General features: G+C 39.3%; 1 pseudogene; it reads right to left on the bottom strand.

The window, feature by feature from the left end:
* Nucleotides 1-1,573: 1,573 nt before the first annotated feature.
* Nucleotides 1,574-17,273, bottom strand: part of LOC125128465 (nucleoplasmin-2-like) — a 121,053-nt pseudogene continuing 105,353 nt past the window's right edge.

Here is a 17,273-nt window from a genome sequence, read left to right as displayed (position 1 = left end):
TACCCCTCAAAATCCTTAATCTATATTTTATAAGAACATACAGTAGACTGAAGACGTCTAATAGTATCATCTTAAAAAGTCTCCAAGAGACAAGTGACAATGTTCTTCCTGGAACTGATTCAAGAGCAAGAAAAGACAGTGAGAAAAAGGAGGAGAAAGAATGAGCACTAATAGGAGAGTGTCATTAAATGAGCAAAAACGACTTAGTAGTAGAAATTATGACCAAATGTTGATGGCCTCACTGCTGAGTTCCACAAGGCCTTTGGACAGTTGCCTAGACCAACCTTTTGTTGTTTTCAATGGCATATGGGAGAAAGGTGAAATAGCTAAATCCATGAAAGAAAAGCATTAGCAGCATTTTAAAAGACAGGGTGAGACTGTTTACAAGCCAAAGGGTCTCTGTTACTAACTCAAGTAGTGCATTTTTTAAATTAAGGTGAAATTCACAGAACATTAACTTTTTTAAAAACGTGTACAATTCAGTTGCATTTAGCACATTCACTATATTGAGCAACCATCACCTCTAAGTAGATCCAAGATATTTCCATCACCCAAAGGACAACCCTGTACCCACAATAATGCAGTTCTGCAGAAAAAGTGTTAGAAAAACTGAAAAAGCGAAAAAAGTAAGACAGAAGTTTAAGTGGAATGGTGGGAAGTGAGAAGTAACTACCTGATGAACTTGAGAGAAAATATTTTTTTACATCTCATTATCAAATACTTTCTTCTTTCTCTAGTTGCTTTAGGTATAAAGTTAGATGTGGGACATATATACAATGGAATATTACTCAGCCATAAAAATGAAATAATCCCATTTGCAGCAACATGGATGGACCTAGAGATTATTATACTAAGTGAAGTTAGACAGTGAAAGACAAATACTATATATCACTTATATGTGGAATTTTAAAAAAGGATACAAATGAACTTACTTGCAGAAAAGAAATAGACTCACAGACTTTGAAAACAAACTTATATGTTACCAAAGTGGACAGGGCAGGGAGGGAAGAATGGACTAGTAGTTTGGGATTTGCATATGCACACTGAGGAATGTAGAATGACTGAACAATGGGGACCTGCTGTATAATGGGGACTCTACCCAATAATCTGTGATAAACTATGTGGGAAAAGAATCTGAGAGAATGGGTATGTGTACATGTATAACTGAATCACTTTGATGTACAGAAGAAATTATCACAACATTATAAATCAATTATACTTCAATAAAACAAAACAATATTTTGCTGAAACATTATAATGTAAAGTATACTGTGCTAAATATTGTATGCTTTTTGTTTGTTTGTTTTTTTAGGGCCATACTGCAGCTCATGGAATTTCTTAGGCTAGGAGTTGAATCGGAGCTGTAGCTGCCAGCCTACACTACAGCCACACAATGCCAGATCTGAGCTACGTCTGTGACCTACACTGCAGTTCACGGCAACACCATATCCTTAACCTGCTGAGCAAAGCCAAGGATTGAACCCACATCCTCATAGATACTAGTCGGATTTGTTACTGCTGAGCCGCAACAGAAACTCCAGTATTGTATACTTTTTAAAAAATTTCCTGGTAAAGCAAACTTTACTGTGGCTCTGAGGTCAGGGTTCTTCTCTCCTGGTCCTGCTGAAATCTGATATCTGGAGTGATGGGCTTTTGTATTGCACCTCCCACAACACCTTGGTCACCTTGGGAGACTTTGGTGGGGGGCACCCTAAGTCTGTAGCACACTCTGAGGAAGGCCCACTTGCAGATTCTGTCTTGGTTGCTGTAGCCAGGCCATTCCTGGCTCATTTCTTGGATCCCAGCTTTTTAGGTCTGAGTGTAGGTTTGGTATTCCTCACAGGACTCTTGTTTTAAAACTGTGTCTCATTTCTTCTCTTCTTTTTCCACCTTTTTTTCCTCTTCAAACTTCATCTGCTTCTGGGGTACGAGCCTCTTGACTTGACATAAATCACCTCCTCTAGGGACACATCTACATTATCATCTTCTTCCTCTTCCTCCTCCTCCTAGAGCTCCTGTATGAAGGGCAGGTTGGAAGTGTCAAAACATTCCTGGCCACTGAAGAACACAGGTCCAGAGGCAGTCTGGAGCTGAAAAGTAACTGAAGGAGAAAGCCCCAATCTATCATGGTACCTGGGGAGGATAGGTGCAATGGCGATGGGTTATGTCTTCTTGCCCTCCTGGCTTGCTGGGGATAGATCTCCACAATGTTCATCTTCTCTTTGGCTATTCCCCCAAGCAAATCATACTAAGCAACAGCTTCCAGTTTTGCTTCCCTTCCTTCAAGGCTTAAAAGGTCCAAATTTGCTTCTATTGGTTTAGCTCACAGCCCCAGAGCATGGCTGTTACTGACTTCTCAGTTGTGCTGCTAGTGACGCAGCCTTAGGATGTGGAAGGTATCAAAAACACAATCTAGCTTTTGTCTTCTAAAGAGTTTGTAGTCCAATGAAGAATTCAGATCTGTAATCAAATGGTACAGGGTTAGGGGGAAAAAAAAGGGACTGGAGAGAGAAGGGTTAAAATACCAAAGGAAGGTCATCGGAAGACTATTTGTTTTGTTTAGATAAATAAAAATCTTGTGATGATTTTCTCTTTAAGACTATGAAGAGCTGGAAAGTACCAGGTAAAATGCCAAAATAGGTAAGGATGTTACTTTGCCACATGAGCCCAATCCCTATTCTCCAAGAAAAAAAATGAGGAAAGAAGGCTTCTTGTGATTATAGGTCTTTCTGGTGTTAAGGTGTGTAGACCTTCTCACAAGACAGTATTGACCAAATCCAAAAAATCTGGGGGGAAGATATGAAAAGGAGGTGTTGTTATGCAATTATATCTGTAATGGCATCATTTGACAAAAAGGGAATGTGAGCACTAAAACATGTAAAGAATGAACAATATAAACATGTATGGATGCCAACAAAATAATAAATAGGACACAAAAAGGAATACAACAGTGCTAAAGATGCATAGAATGCACACTCACTCTGAAAGGGAATAAAATGCAATAGAGACCAAGCCTCAGATCCCACCTTGCTCAAGATGAAATAGCAAATTCTGCCAAAAAAAAAAAAAAGATGATTTGTAAATATAAAAGACTGATACCTTTCCAAAAGGAATGATGAAGGATTATCAATGGGATGTAAAGATTGAGGATCTAAAAAATGTGATAGGAAATTATCAAGGAACTCTTAAAGGAGCTGTATATTTATAAAAGAATAAACAATAAATCTGAGTATCGAAATAATCTTTAAGAGGCTATAGAAAACAAGGAGAATTGGAGTTCCCTTGAGGCACAGTGGGTTAAAGATCCAGTGTTGTCACTGTTGTGGGTCGTTGCTGTGGCATGGGTTTGATCCCTGGTCTTGGAACTTCCATATGCCATAGGTGTGGCCAAAAATAAGGAAAATAAATTAATAAATATAGTTAATATTAAATATAATATCAAACCAAAATGTCTTACTAGATGTTTTAAAAACAATGATTCTCCAATAAAAATGTTCAGAATGGGGTAGCAACTACCATTGCATGGGTTATAACTAAATATCTTTGGAGTCACTTAGTCAAGATTAGGGGACAGGAAGAGGTGAATTACAGATTCAAAGAAAAAAACTTATGGATCTTATTCAGAAGGAGAAAGATGAACCACACTGCCATCCTGAAAATAAAGACTGGGAAATCAGAAATATGAAGAACAACAAATAAGTAAAAGTCAGGAGAACTGAACTTATATGAATAAATATATTAGAAAGAGAAGAGTAAAACATCTATTTCATTTATAAGAAGTGACTTTTTTCCATTTTCATGATAGATGAACAATTATAAATAGGTATAAAATGTAAGTATGCTTGGATATAAAATGTGAGAATCAAATGAACTAATAAGGATGAAAGTACTTGAAAAACTATATGCCAATATATAAATGAATGCTTTTATTTCACTGCAATATAGCAGCTGTGGCTTTCCTATTTAGCCCAGACAAGCAGAGAAGCAGCAGTAAGCAGATCTCTGTTCAGTTACCATAAAACATAGTAACCATTACGTGAGAGTGTTGAAGATTGTTCCTCTCAGTGACTGTCATCTCTCTACTCTCAGTGCTGGCTGGACAAAGCCTCTGGAAAACCTTCTTGTTGTGTACAATCTTTGATTGAGATATAATTCACATACCATAATACTCACCCTTCTAAAAGTGTACAATTTAGTGGTTTTTAGTGTGTTCACAGTGTCGTGTAACTATCACCATTATCTAATGCCAAACATCTTCATCACCTCAAGAAGAAATCCCATATCAATTAGCAGTCATTTCCATTGCCCCTTCCTCTCAGCCACTGGCAACCAAAAATATATTTTCTATCTCTACAGATTTTCTTATCTTATTGTGGAAGTTTCATGTAAATTCAATCATATAACACATGGCCTTTTGTGTCTGGCTTCTTTTACTTAATAGTGTTGAGGTTTATCCATGTTATAGCATGTATCAGCACTTCATTCCTTTTCAGGAATGAGTAGTATTCCATTGCATAGGTATACCACATTTTGTTTATGCATTCAACAGTTGATGGTCATTTCTGTTTGTGATTTTTTTCTTTAACTTTTTCATGTTTGTTGATATTTGGAAATTATCTTTATAATTCAAATAGATATATTTCAAGTATGTGTTATGAAGTTCTTAAGATAAATCTTAAAAACGAGGACAAGATGGCGGAAGAGTAGGGGGACATGCTCGCCCTCTCCCACAAACACAACAAAAAAAGCACATCTACAGAATAAACGACTCGCACAGAACAGCAACCAATCGCTGGCAGAGGAACCTAAACTCCAATAACGGCAAGAAGTTCGTGACATTACTGGGCAGAACGGGAGAAAAGAGGAGAGTGAGAGAAGGTGAATCCGAGCAGGACGGGCGCTCCCGAAAGGGAACTGAGGAGGAGAAAGGGATCCCGCACCCTGGAAAGTCACCTACTCGGGGGAAAGATCAAACGAACCGGAGGAATCTCCAGATGCAGAGAAGAGTGTAGCAGTAAGTTGGAGTACGGAAAAGCCGATCAAGAAACGAACAGACCATCTGAACTACGGGCACAGTCACCAAAAATTGAGACGCCTGGGTGGGGGCTGGGCACCGAGACCTTGGCTCCAGAGGTTAGTCTCCCAGAACGGGATGGGGGGGTGGGGCGGAGCCGAAACTGCTTGGGAGGTGTAGAAACCATTTGACGGGGCAGAGACTGCCTGGGAGACTAGAAAACAAAGCTGTCGCAGAGGAAGGGAGCAATACTCTAGGGGCAGGGAAGTGGAAAGCCGCATCAGAGGGAACCTGGGAGAAGAGCCTGGTCTGCGCCCATGCTGGGGAGGGGAGAGAAGAAGGGGTGGGTCCCCATAGAATACCCCCCATGCCACAGCAAGCTTACAGGCCCGCTACCTAGCTGAAAGCTGTGCTTCCCAGTGCATCCTCTCTCCCCACCCCCGCCACCCCCTACACTCTCGCCAAACCTGGGGCTGCCTGCCATCCAGGAGGGCTGGCCTCAACAATTGCCTGAAGCCTACCACCGCAGGGGCTGTCCCTGCACAGGCCTGCTTGCCCTTTGGAGGGGCTACACTTCCGCAGAGTAGCACCAAACACCACCAGCCCCCAAGAAAAGGCCTGCAGCCCAGAAAAGCTAGAACAAGCCTAGCCAGGCAGTGAATAGATCTGCCTAATTCTCGGACGGTTTTTCTGAGTCGGGCTGCCCCGGGGAGGAGCCTCTTGGGTTTCCAGCAGCCCTGCCACCTGCCCAAGCCCCCAGGGGGTGCCCTAGTGGATCAGCTGCATAGGACTGCCAGCTCCAGGCAGGACTCCCTGCAGCCCAGAAAAGCTGCAACAAGCTTGGCCAAGCCGGGAAAAGATCTCAAACGGTCTTTCTGAGTCAGGCTGCCCTGGGGAGGAGCCTCTTGGGTTTCCCGGCCCTGCTACCTGCCCAAGCCCCCAGGGGGTGCCCCACTCCCACGGAATAGCTGCTCAGCACCACCAGCCCCCTGGAAGAGCCCCTGCAGCCCAGAAAAGCTGCAACAAGCTTGGCCAGACTGTGAAAAGATCCGCCTACATTCTCAGGCCGACCTTCTGAGTTGGGCTGCCCTAGGGAAGAGCCTCTTAGGTTCTCAGAGACCCAGATAGCTGCTCCAGCCCCCAGGGGGTGCTGCACTCCTGAGAAACAGCTGCCCAACACCACCAACCCCCTGCAAGAACCCCACAGCCTAAAAACACCAGAGCAAGCTCTGCATGACCAACTGAAATCTGCTACCATCGTGGTGTGGGCCTCCCAGTCCTGTCTGCCTTCAGGAAGTCCTCCTTTGCTTCAAAGAAACACTGTTAGCCCCATCAACACTCCAGAAAAGCCACACTGCCTCAAAAAAGATTGACCAACAATGCCAGCCCTCAGGAAATATTCCACGGCAGTGACAAGGCAAACACTGCCTGATAACGGAGAGTACAACTCCCTCAGGAGAAAGAAAACAACAAGCAAGAAGCTGAGAAACCACCCCCAGTCAAACCAACAGGAGAACTCACCTAAAACAGTCAACAATGAAACAGATCTCTGCAGTCTGACAGACCTGGAGTTCAAAAGAGAAATAGTGAAAATACTGAAGGAATTAAGAGAAGATATGAACAGTAATGCAGATACCCTCAGAAAGGAACTAGAAAATATAAGGAGGAGCCAAGAAAAACTAGAACATTCATTTGCAGAGATGCAAACTGAACTAAGGGCAGTAAAAACCAGAATGAATAATGCAGAAGAATGAATCAGTGATATGGAAGATAGAATAATGGAAATCACTCAATCCGGTCAACAGACAGAAAACCGAATCAAAAAACTGGAAAGCAATATAAGAGACCTATGGGATAATATAAAGTGGGCCAATCTACGCATAATAGGAATTCCAGAAGGAGAAGAAAAAGATAAAGGGATGGAAAATATATTTGAAGAAATTATCGATGGAAACTTCCCAGATCTAAAGGATACTGGGTTCAAGATACAAGAAGCATAGAGGGCCCCAAACAAACTGAACCCAAACAGACCCACACCAAGACACATCATAATAAAAATGGCAAAAGTTAGTGATAAAGAGAGGATCCTAAAGGCAGCAAGAGAAAAACAGAATGTTACCTACAAGGGAAGCCCCATAAGGTTATCAGCTGACTTCTTTACAGAAACACTACAGGCCAGGAGGGAATGGCAAGAGATATTTAAAGTGTTAAAAGGAAAAAATATGCAACCTAGAATACTCTATCCAGCAAGAATATCATTTCAAATAGAAGGGGAAATAAAAATTTTTTCCAACAAACAAAAACTTAAAGAATACTGCAACACAAAACCCAGGTTAAAGGAAATATTGAAAGGGCTTCTCTAAACCAAAAAGAAAGGAAGGAAAGGGAAGAAAAAAGAAAAGAAAAAAAAAAAAGAAGAAGAACTAGGACTGAGGAAACCACAATCAGAGAGCAGTCACTCAAATAAGCCAGCATACAGATTTAATCATGAACATGCTTCAAACAAAATAAAATTAAAAAGAAAAAATAAAAAAGAGTCATCAAAACCATAAAATGTGGGCAAGGGATGTTAGGAAATAAATAACTCTTTTTGTTTGTTTGTTTGTATGTTTCTCTTCTTAATTTTAATATAGTAATGAAGTGTTTGAACTTACAGTACCATCAGGCTAAAACACACAATTATGGGAAGGGGTTAGCATATTTAAAAAACAGGGCAACCACAAGCCAAAAGCAAATATTGCATTTGCAAAAAATGAAAAAAAATACACTCAAGCAGATAATAACAGGAGACCATCCAACCAAAACAAAAAAAAGAAAGGAAGAATGGAGAACCATAGAATCAACTGGAACACGAGGTTCAAATGGCAATAAATAATCATCTATCAATTATCACCTTAAATGTCAATGGACTGAATGCCCCAATCAAAAGACACAGAGTGGCTGAGTGGATAAAAAGGCAAAAACCTTCAATATGCTGCCTACAAGAAACTCACCTTAGGACAAAGGACACATATAGATTGAAAGTGAAAGGGTGGGGAAAAATATTTCACGCCAATAGACATGACAGAAAAGCAGGAGTCGCAACGCTCATATCAGACAAAATAGACTTTAAAACAAAAGACATAAAGAAAGACAAAGAAGGACACTACTTAATGATTAAGGCATCCATCCAAGGAGAGGATGTTACTATCATCAACATATATGCCCCAAATACAGGAGCACCCAGATACATACAACAAATATTAACAGACATAAAGGGAGATATTGATGAGAATACAATCATAGTAGGAGACCTTAATACTCCCTTCACATCAATGGACAGATCCTCTAGACAGAAAACTAATAAAGCAACAGAGATCCTAAAGGAAACAATAGAAAAGTTAGACTTCATTGATATCTTCAGGACACTACATCCAAAAAAAGCAGAATACACATTCTTCTCAAATGCTCATGGAACATTCTCAAGAATCGACCGCATATTGGGACACAAAGCGAATCTCAATAAATTTAGGAGCATAGAAATTATCTCAAGTATCTTCTCTGACCACAATGCCATGAAATTAGAAATCAACCATGGGAAAAGGAAAGAGAAAAAACCTACTGCATGGAGACTGAACAACATGCTACTAAAAAACCAATGGGTCAATGAGGAAATCAAGAAGGAAATTAAAAACTACCTTGAAACAAATGATAATGAAGACACAACCGCTCAAAATCTGTGGGATTCTGCGAAAGCAGTGCTCAGAGGGAAATTTATAGCAATACAGGCCTTTCTCAAAAAAGAAGAAAGATCTCAAATTAACAACTTAACCCTCCACCTAAATGAATTAGAAAAAGAAGAACAAAAAAGTCCTAAAGTCAGCAGAAGGAAGGAAATTATAAAGATCAAAGAAGAAATCAATAAAATAGAGACTCAAAAAACAATAGAGAAAATTAATAAAACCAAGAGCTGGTTCTTTGAAAAGGTGAACAAAATTGACAAACCCCTGGCCAGACTCACTAAAAAGAGGAGAGAAAGAACCCAAATAACCAAAATTAGAAATGAAAAAGGAGAAATCACAACGGATACAGAAGAAATACAAAAAACCATAAGAGAATACTATGAACAACTATATGGCAACAAGTTTGACAATCTGGAAGAAATGGACAATTTTCTAGAATCTTACAGCCTGCCAAAACTGACTCAAGTAGAAACAGACCAACTGAACAGACCGATCACTAGAAATGAAATTGAAGAGGTCATAAAATCATTCCCTTCAAATAAAAGTCCAGGACCAGATGGCTTCACAGGTGAATTTTATCAAACATATAAAGAGGAACTGGTGCCCATCCTCCTTAAACTCTTTCAAAAGGTGGAAGAAGAAGGAATACTCCCAAAGACATTCTATGATGCCACCATCACCCTCATTCCAAAACCAGACAGAGATACCACCAAAAAAGAAAACTATCGCCCAATATCATTGATGACTATAGATGCAAACATTCTCAACAAAATCTTAGCCAACCGAATCCAACAACATACCAAAAAAATTATACACCATGACCAGGTTGGGTTCATCCCAGGTTCACAAGGATGGTTCAACATACGCAAATCAATCAGCATCATACACCACATTAACAAAAAAAAGTCAAAAATCATATGATCATCTCAATAGACGCAGAAAAAGCATTTGACAAAGTCCAACATCCATTCATGATCAAGACCCTCGCCAAAGTGGGTATAGAGGGAACATTCCTGAATATAATCAAAGCCATTTATGATAAACCCACAGCAAATATAATACTCAATGGGAAAAACTGGAAGCCTTCTCACTCAAATCTGGAACAAGACAGGGATGCCCACTCTCACCACTGCTCTTCAACATCGTTTTGGAAGTGCTAGCCACAGCAATTAGACAAACAAAAGAAATCAAAGGCATCCATATAGGAAGAGAAGAGATCAAACTGTCACTGTATGCAGATGACATGATACTATACATAGAAAACCCTAAGGACTCAACCCCAAAACTACTTGAACTGATTAACAAATTCAGCAAAGTAGCAGGATATAAGATGAACATTCAGAAGTCAGTTGCATTTCTGTATACCAGCAATGAACTATTAGAAAAGGAATACAAAAATACGATACCTTTTAAAATTGCACCTCACAAAATCAAATACCTTGGAATACACCTGACCAAGGAGGTAAAGGACCTATATGCCGAGAACTATAAAACTTTCATCAAAGAAATCAAAGAAGATGTAAAGAAATGGAAAGCTATTCCATGGTCCTGGATTGGGAAAATCAATATTGTAAAAATGGCCATACTACCCAAAGCAATCTACAGATTCAATGCAATCCCTATCAAATTACCCAGGACATTTCTCACAGAACTACAACAAACAATCCAAACATTTATATGGAACCACAAAAGACCCAGAATTGCCAAAGCAATCCTGAGAAACAAAAACCAAGCAGGAGGCATCACTCTCCCAGACTTCAAGAAATACTACAAAGCCACAGTCATCCAAACAGTGTGGTACTGGTATCAAAACAGACACACAGACCAATGGAACAGAATAGAGAACCCGGAAATAAACCCTGACACCTATGGTCAATTAATCTTTGACAAAGGAGGCAAGAACATCAAATGGGAAAAAGAAAGTCTATTCAGCAAGCATTGCTGGGAAACCTGGACAGCTGCAGGCAAAGCAAGGAAACTAGAACACACCCTCACACCATGCACAAAAATAAACTCAAAATGGCTGAAAGACTTAAATATACGACAGGACACCATCAAACTCCTAGAAGAAAACATAGGAAAAACACTCTCTGACATCAACATCATGAATATTTTCTCAGGTCAGTCTCCCAAAGCAATCGAACTTAGAGCAAAAAGAAACCCATGGGACCTCATCAAACTGAAAAGCTTTTGCACAGCAAAGGAAACCCAAAAGAAAACAAAAAGACAACTTACAGAATGGGAGAAAATAGTTTCAAATGATGCAACTGACAAGGGCTTAATCTCTAGAATATATAAACAACTTATACAACCCAACAGCAAAAAAGCCAATCAATCCATGGAAAAATGGGCAAAAGACCTGAGTAGACATTTCTCCAAAGAAGATATACAGATGGACAACAAACACATGAAAAAATGCTCAACATCGCTGATTATAAGAGAAATGCAAATCAAAACTACCATGAGATACCACCTCACTCCAGTCAGAATGGCCATCATTCATAAATCCACAAATAACAAGTGCTGGAGGGGTGTGGAGAAAAAGGTACCCTCCTGCACTGTTAGTGGGAATGTAAACTGGTACAGCCACTATGGAGAACAGTTTGGAGATACCTTAGAAATCTATACATAGACCTTCCATATGACCCCGCAATCCCACTCTTGGGCATCTATCCGGACAAAACTCTCCTTAAAAGAGCCACGTGCACCCGCATGTTCATCACAGCACTATTCACAATAGCCAGGACATGGAAACAACCCAAATGTCCATCGACAGAGGATTGGATTCGGAAGATGTGGTATATATACACAATGGAATACTACTCAGCCATAAAAAATAATGACATAATGCCATTTGCAGCAACATGGAGCGAACTAGAGACCCTCATACTGAGTGAAATGAGCCAGAAAGACAAAGACAAATACCATATGATATCACTTATAACTGGAATCTAATATCCAGCACAAATGAACATCTCCTCAGAAAAGAAAATCATGGACTTGGAGAAGAGACTTGTGGCTGCCTGATGGGAGGGGGAGGGAGTGGGAGGGATCGGGAGCTTGGGCTTATCAGACACAACTTAGAATAGATTTACAAGGAGATCCTGCTGAATAGCATTGAGAACTTTGTCTAGATACTCATGTTGCAACAGAAGAAAGGGTGGGGGAAAAATGTAATTGTAATGTATACATGTAAGGATAACCTGACCCCCTTGCTGTACAGTGGGAAAATAAAAAAAAAATTATAAAAAAAGGATAAATCTTAAAGAATCTGTCTAAAAATTAACAAATACCACAAAAGGTATACAAGTGAATAAAGCAGTTTTTATACATACAAATATATATCATATAATATATAAATATTACATAATTGATCATGTTATAATATTATATATATTTATATGTAAATATATAACCACTTTAATATATTTGTGTTTGTATGGCCAGTGATCTAACTGTCCTCATTCAGGTGCACGTTTTCTACTGAATGGCTGTACTTTGCCATTCTCACCCCCCTGAAAAAGAAAACAAGGCTATCACTTTTCTCACTACCCTACATGTAGCAATGCCTCAAGTGAATTCTTCACCTCACTGGATTAAAATTTGTACATTGCATCTGCAGAGTTAGTGTTGATCTTTCTCACACAGTTGCATCAGCTTTATTTTAGCAAACATTTGAACATCATAGTACACAAACTCATGTGAACCTGAACCACTTTGGAAAACTGACTACAGTACAGTGCTTAAAGGAAAGGAACTAGATATTAATTACATGCTAAACTTGTAGCTTAAGATACTATACCTTTCTCATTTTTCTTTTTCCCCCTGATTTTCCTCACTGAAATCAGACATAAGCTGAGAAATTACAGAATAGATAGGCAGGTAGGTAGGTAGATGATATAAATGAGAAATTTCCCATGGTAACTCTGATATTATTTATTCATCAAACAAACATTTGTAGAGGGACTACTATGTGACAGGTACTTGAAGGCTATAAATATGAAACAGATATTGCTTCTGACTTCATAAAGCTGATTATCTAGTGAAGAAGATAAGCTATGAAAAAATATATCTGTCATATAGAATAGAAAGGGATAACTGCTACAAGAGAGATGCAAATATGTTGCCACAGCTGTTCGGAAAAAAGACACTGCCTACAGTTGGGAGAGATCAAGAAAACCCGGTGGCAGAACCTTGGCCTTAAACTTTAAGAATAGTTAGAATCGGAACAAGGAGAAACAGGAAGGAAGAATCAGAGAGACAAAGCACAGAGCCAGAACATTTTGGGGGCATTTAAAGAAAGAACAGTGGGCTTGGAAGTCTGTGGAGTAAAGAAGAACAAGGATGGGAAGTCGCACTGGGTCAGGTGGTATGGGACTTTGTATGCCATGAGGAGTTTGTATTTTATTTTTTATTTTTATTTTTTTGTCTTTTTGTTGTTGTTGTTGTTGTTATTGTTGTTGTTGTTGCTATTTCTTGGGCCGCTCTCCGCGGCATATGGAGGTTCCCAGGCTAGGGGTCCAATCGGAGCTGTAGCCATTGGCCTACACCAGAGCCACAGCAACGCGGGATCCGAGCCGCGTCTGCAACCCACACCACAGCTCACGGCAACGCCAGATCGTTAACCCACTCCGCAAGGGCAGGGACCGAACCCGCAACCTCATGGTTCCTAGTCGGATTCGTTAACCACTGCGCCACAATGGGAACTCCAGGAGTTTGTATTTTATATTGTAGTAAACAGAAAGCTATTAAGATTTTTGAGCAGAAAAATAAAGTGAGAGCTGTACTTGGGATTAATCTGATAACCCAAATATAAAATCATGTGTAAAAAAAGGGTTGAGGGGAAGACACCAGGAAGAAATAAACATTATGAAAACAGAATCAAATAAATGTTTCATATTCCTATTATTAAACTGTATTCCAGGAAACTAAATTCTATTAAGTTAATATACAAACAAGCCTCTGATTGGCCACAATCGCTTAATACCTGTCACTTGTACCCAAAGGTACACAGAAAATTACCCTCTCTATAAAAAAAAGAAATAAATAATATCAACAGGCTCTGAAAGTCCTCTCAAGGTAAATTTTTCTCTTTCAAATATCTAACCTATCATTAAGATTCTTTAGGAAGAGTTCTCATAATTTAGAGGTTAAGGAATGCAGAACTCTAGTCACAGATTTCTGGACTAATCAAAAAATCTGGGCCAATCTGTCCCACCTCCAATTTTACCAATAGTGAAATGAGCCCTAAAGCAGGAACTGACTCGTCTAGGGAAACATGGCTGGTTAGAACTCCAATCTCTTGATCTCTGGCCCTCACCCTCTAATCTACATTCCAGTGTAGATACTTGGGGTTGGCTAGAACTGAAGTATCAAAATAAAGTGACTCCTTATTGCTTGGGTTTAATAAATGGTTTCAAATAAATGGCAGTCAAGACAAAAAATATGGCTCCACAAGAAAACTGGAAATCTGCAAGCTATTGCTACCGGTTGCAATATTGGCATACCACACACCTTGCTCCTTAGGTATCATAAAACACAAATTAAATGTAGTATAGCAACTACTTCACTCTTTCTGGAAAGTTTTGGTTCCTCAGGGGAAGTCCTTAGGTGTTACAGAGACTTGTGGTCTCCAAACTCCAAATATTTTTTTGTGGAGAATAACAAATATGTTTTTAATAGAATTCAATTTGGGATTTCAGGAAATAACTAAAAATCTGCAGCCTATATAGGCATTGTAGAAATGAAGGAAAAGGGCATCAATCTCTCAAAATTCTGGCAGGAAAGGAGTGGCTGTTTCCAAAGATCTTTTTTCCTTTGCAATAAGCTGCTTATTGGTGCCAAAAAACAGCTCATCAGCAATGTTGTTTCATTATATAGGGATGTTTTGAGAGAGAGGAAAAAATTAGGAATGTGTGCTCTGATTTTTCGAACTTCATGTCCCAAAGCTTATAATAATCCTGCTGCTTTTTACTTTAAAAAAGGAAACCAAATGTTTGAGATTTGATCTTTAAGTCTACCATGTTCACTGCAAGCACATACTTTAACCTTATCATAAGAAGCAACATGTAGTTTCTTTAAATGTTGCCAAGTCAAAAAGAAATAAAAAGTCATAGATTCCCTAAAGGAGTCAGTATCTTCTATGTGTAACTTATATATAGCAAGAACTACAGCTACAAAATAGCATGTCTTTATCTCTGCTGGAGGATTCATCCTCTACCTCCCCTAAATCAGGGTGCCCAAGGAATGTCTTCAAGAACAATTTCCTAAGATGCCGAATAGTGTTCACAATTCTCCTTGCCTAATAAAAGCAACTGCTGCCAACCTTCCAAGCTACGTCATTGCTGCCCACTGAAGGCACTGCCACCGTTTTTGTAGCTGCTGATGTGTGCAAGGAGCCCTGCAAGGCTGAAGTCCAACTTCAAGGGCATGGAAAGTGTTGAGCGTCTGGCACCAATATTCATACCACTGAGAAGCTGCAATCTCTGAGTCCTAAGATTAGGAAGAAAAAAAGAAAAAACAAAACAAAACAAAAAAACAGCTCCCTTAGCTTTTACTAGATATTACTTTACAGCCATGATGGGGTCATAGGGCTCAGGAAAGGGCTCATAGAATATTCAATTGCTATGAAGTTTTCACTTATCGAGTTATGGGGAAGTCATTCTTCCAATACGTGAATTAACTTGAATTTCGTGCTAAAACAGCTTTTCTGTGGCCTATCAAACATTCATTGTACATCTGTTTTAATTATTAAAGGAAAGGGTACAATGACCAGAAGTAAAGAATGTCCATGTTTGGAGTTCCCATTGTGGGTCAGTGGTAATGAACCTAAGATCCACAAGGATGTGGTTTCAATCCCTGGCCTCGCTCATCGCGTTAAGGATCCGGTGTTGCCATGAGCTGTGTTGTAGATTGCAGACACGACTCAGATCTGGCATTGCTACGGCTGTGGTGTAGGCTGGCAGCTCTGATTCAATCCCTAGCCTGGGAAACTCCATGTGTGATTAAATGCACCTCTTCTTGGGACACCAATGCTGGTACTCTTTTAATGATAAGACTCCCTTCCCAGGTGCCAAGGTATACTGTACGTGCTGTACATGTACATGCTGGTCTCCTTTTTTCTTTCAAAAAAGAAATCTTGAAGAAACATATTCCTGACTTGTTTAATGCTCTTTTTTTTCAACAAGATATAAAACTATGCTGAAAACTGTGCTTCTCCAGAGAAGTTTCTCACAGTAATCTGGGAAGCAGGCTTATGCGCTAATCCTCAGCTTGGCTCAAATAAAACTCTTTTCTATTCTTATTATTGCTTGTGTATTATTTTGTCAACAGCTATTTTTTGAAAGAATGAATGAGTCCAACTGGTTGGGCTGCAAATAATCTGAGCAGCAAATGCCAGGTTGTACTCAGATGTATTTAATTCCATTTGCTGCTCTAAATGTCACCTCTATACCTTTGTTGTTTCTTCCACTGGGTTAGTTCCCTTCTGGTGGCAGCTTGAGTTGTCTTATAGATAGAATTCCAGAAGGCCTACCTCCATGAAACCCCCAGGCATGCCCAGAGATGCCTGAATCCTGGGGAGAAGAAATCTGAGGTTCAAACATTACCACATACTATCTTTATTTTAGAAAAGAGAATTACAGAATTGACATACAAAAAAAAACCAAGCTTTTATTTTTCATATGATTCTCATTAAGAGTTAAAAATTGGTAGCCTGAGGCCAAACCTGGCCAGATGATTTAATTAAAGCCTACATGATTATTTAAAAAAATTTTTGAATTAGAACCATCTAAATCAATGGTTCTCACACATGAAAGTGGTCAGAATCAAGCTTGTTAAAACTCAGATTGCTGGGCTCCACTCCCAGTTTTTGCTTCAGCAGATCTGAGTTGGGGGTCTGATAATTTTAATTTCTACTTCCCTGATGCACAAATGGTCTGGGGACATACTCTGAGAACCACTGTTTATGGGCTCTGCAGTTTTTCCAGACCTCATGACCAGACCCCACTGTATTTCATCCAGCCTATTTTATTAATTTATGTTACCTGCCTGGCTTTTGAATTTGAATGCTTTATAAGTGTCAAATTTCAGATGACTTATTCATAAAGTAATAATAATTATATTACTCACTCTCGCTTATAATACTTGGTTTATCTATAATATCACAACAAAATGTTCAGTAAATGGTGTTTCTGTTACTCAGATTCTTATTTTTCTTTACAGCTGCTATTGATACTTGATTGTCCTTGAGATTATCAACACCTTTCCCCCCACGCACATAGATTTGCTTGATGTCATCTAGATTCAGAAGTGAGAAATGAAAAAGGCCAGACCGCTTATGACAAATGAGAAAGTAATTTAACTTTTACTTTTTATGTTCACTTATGTCATTTTAAAAAACAAATGGTGATTTTTCAAGTATATTTACATTTGAGGGTTTTTTTGTCTTTTTTTTTTTTTTTTTTAGGGCCGCACTCGTGGCATATGGAGATTCCCAGGCTAGGGGGCTTATCAGAGCTACAGCTGCTGGCCTACAC

The sequence above is a fragment of the Phacochoerus africanus genome, chromosome 5 (assembly GCF_016906955.1).
Source record: "Phacochoerus africanus isolate WHEZ1 chromosome 5, ROS_Pafr_v1, whole genome shotgun sequence".
NCBI classification, from domain to species: Eukaryota; Metazoa; Chordata; class Mammalia; order Artiodactyla; family Suidae; genus Phacochoerus; species Phacochoerus africanus.
This window is presented reverse-complemented; position numbering and strand designations above follow the sequence as displayed.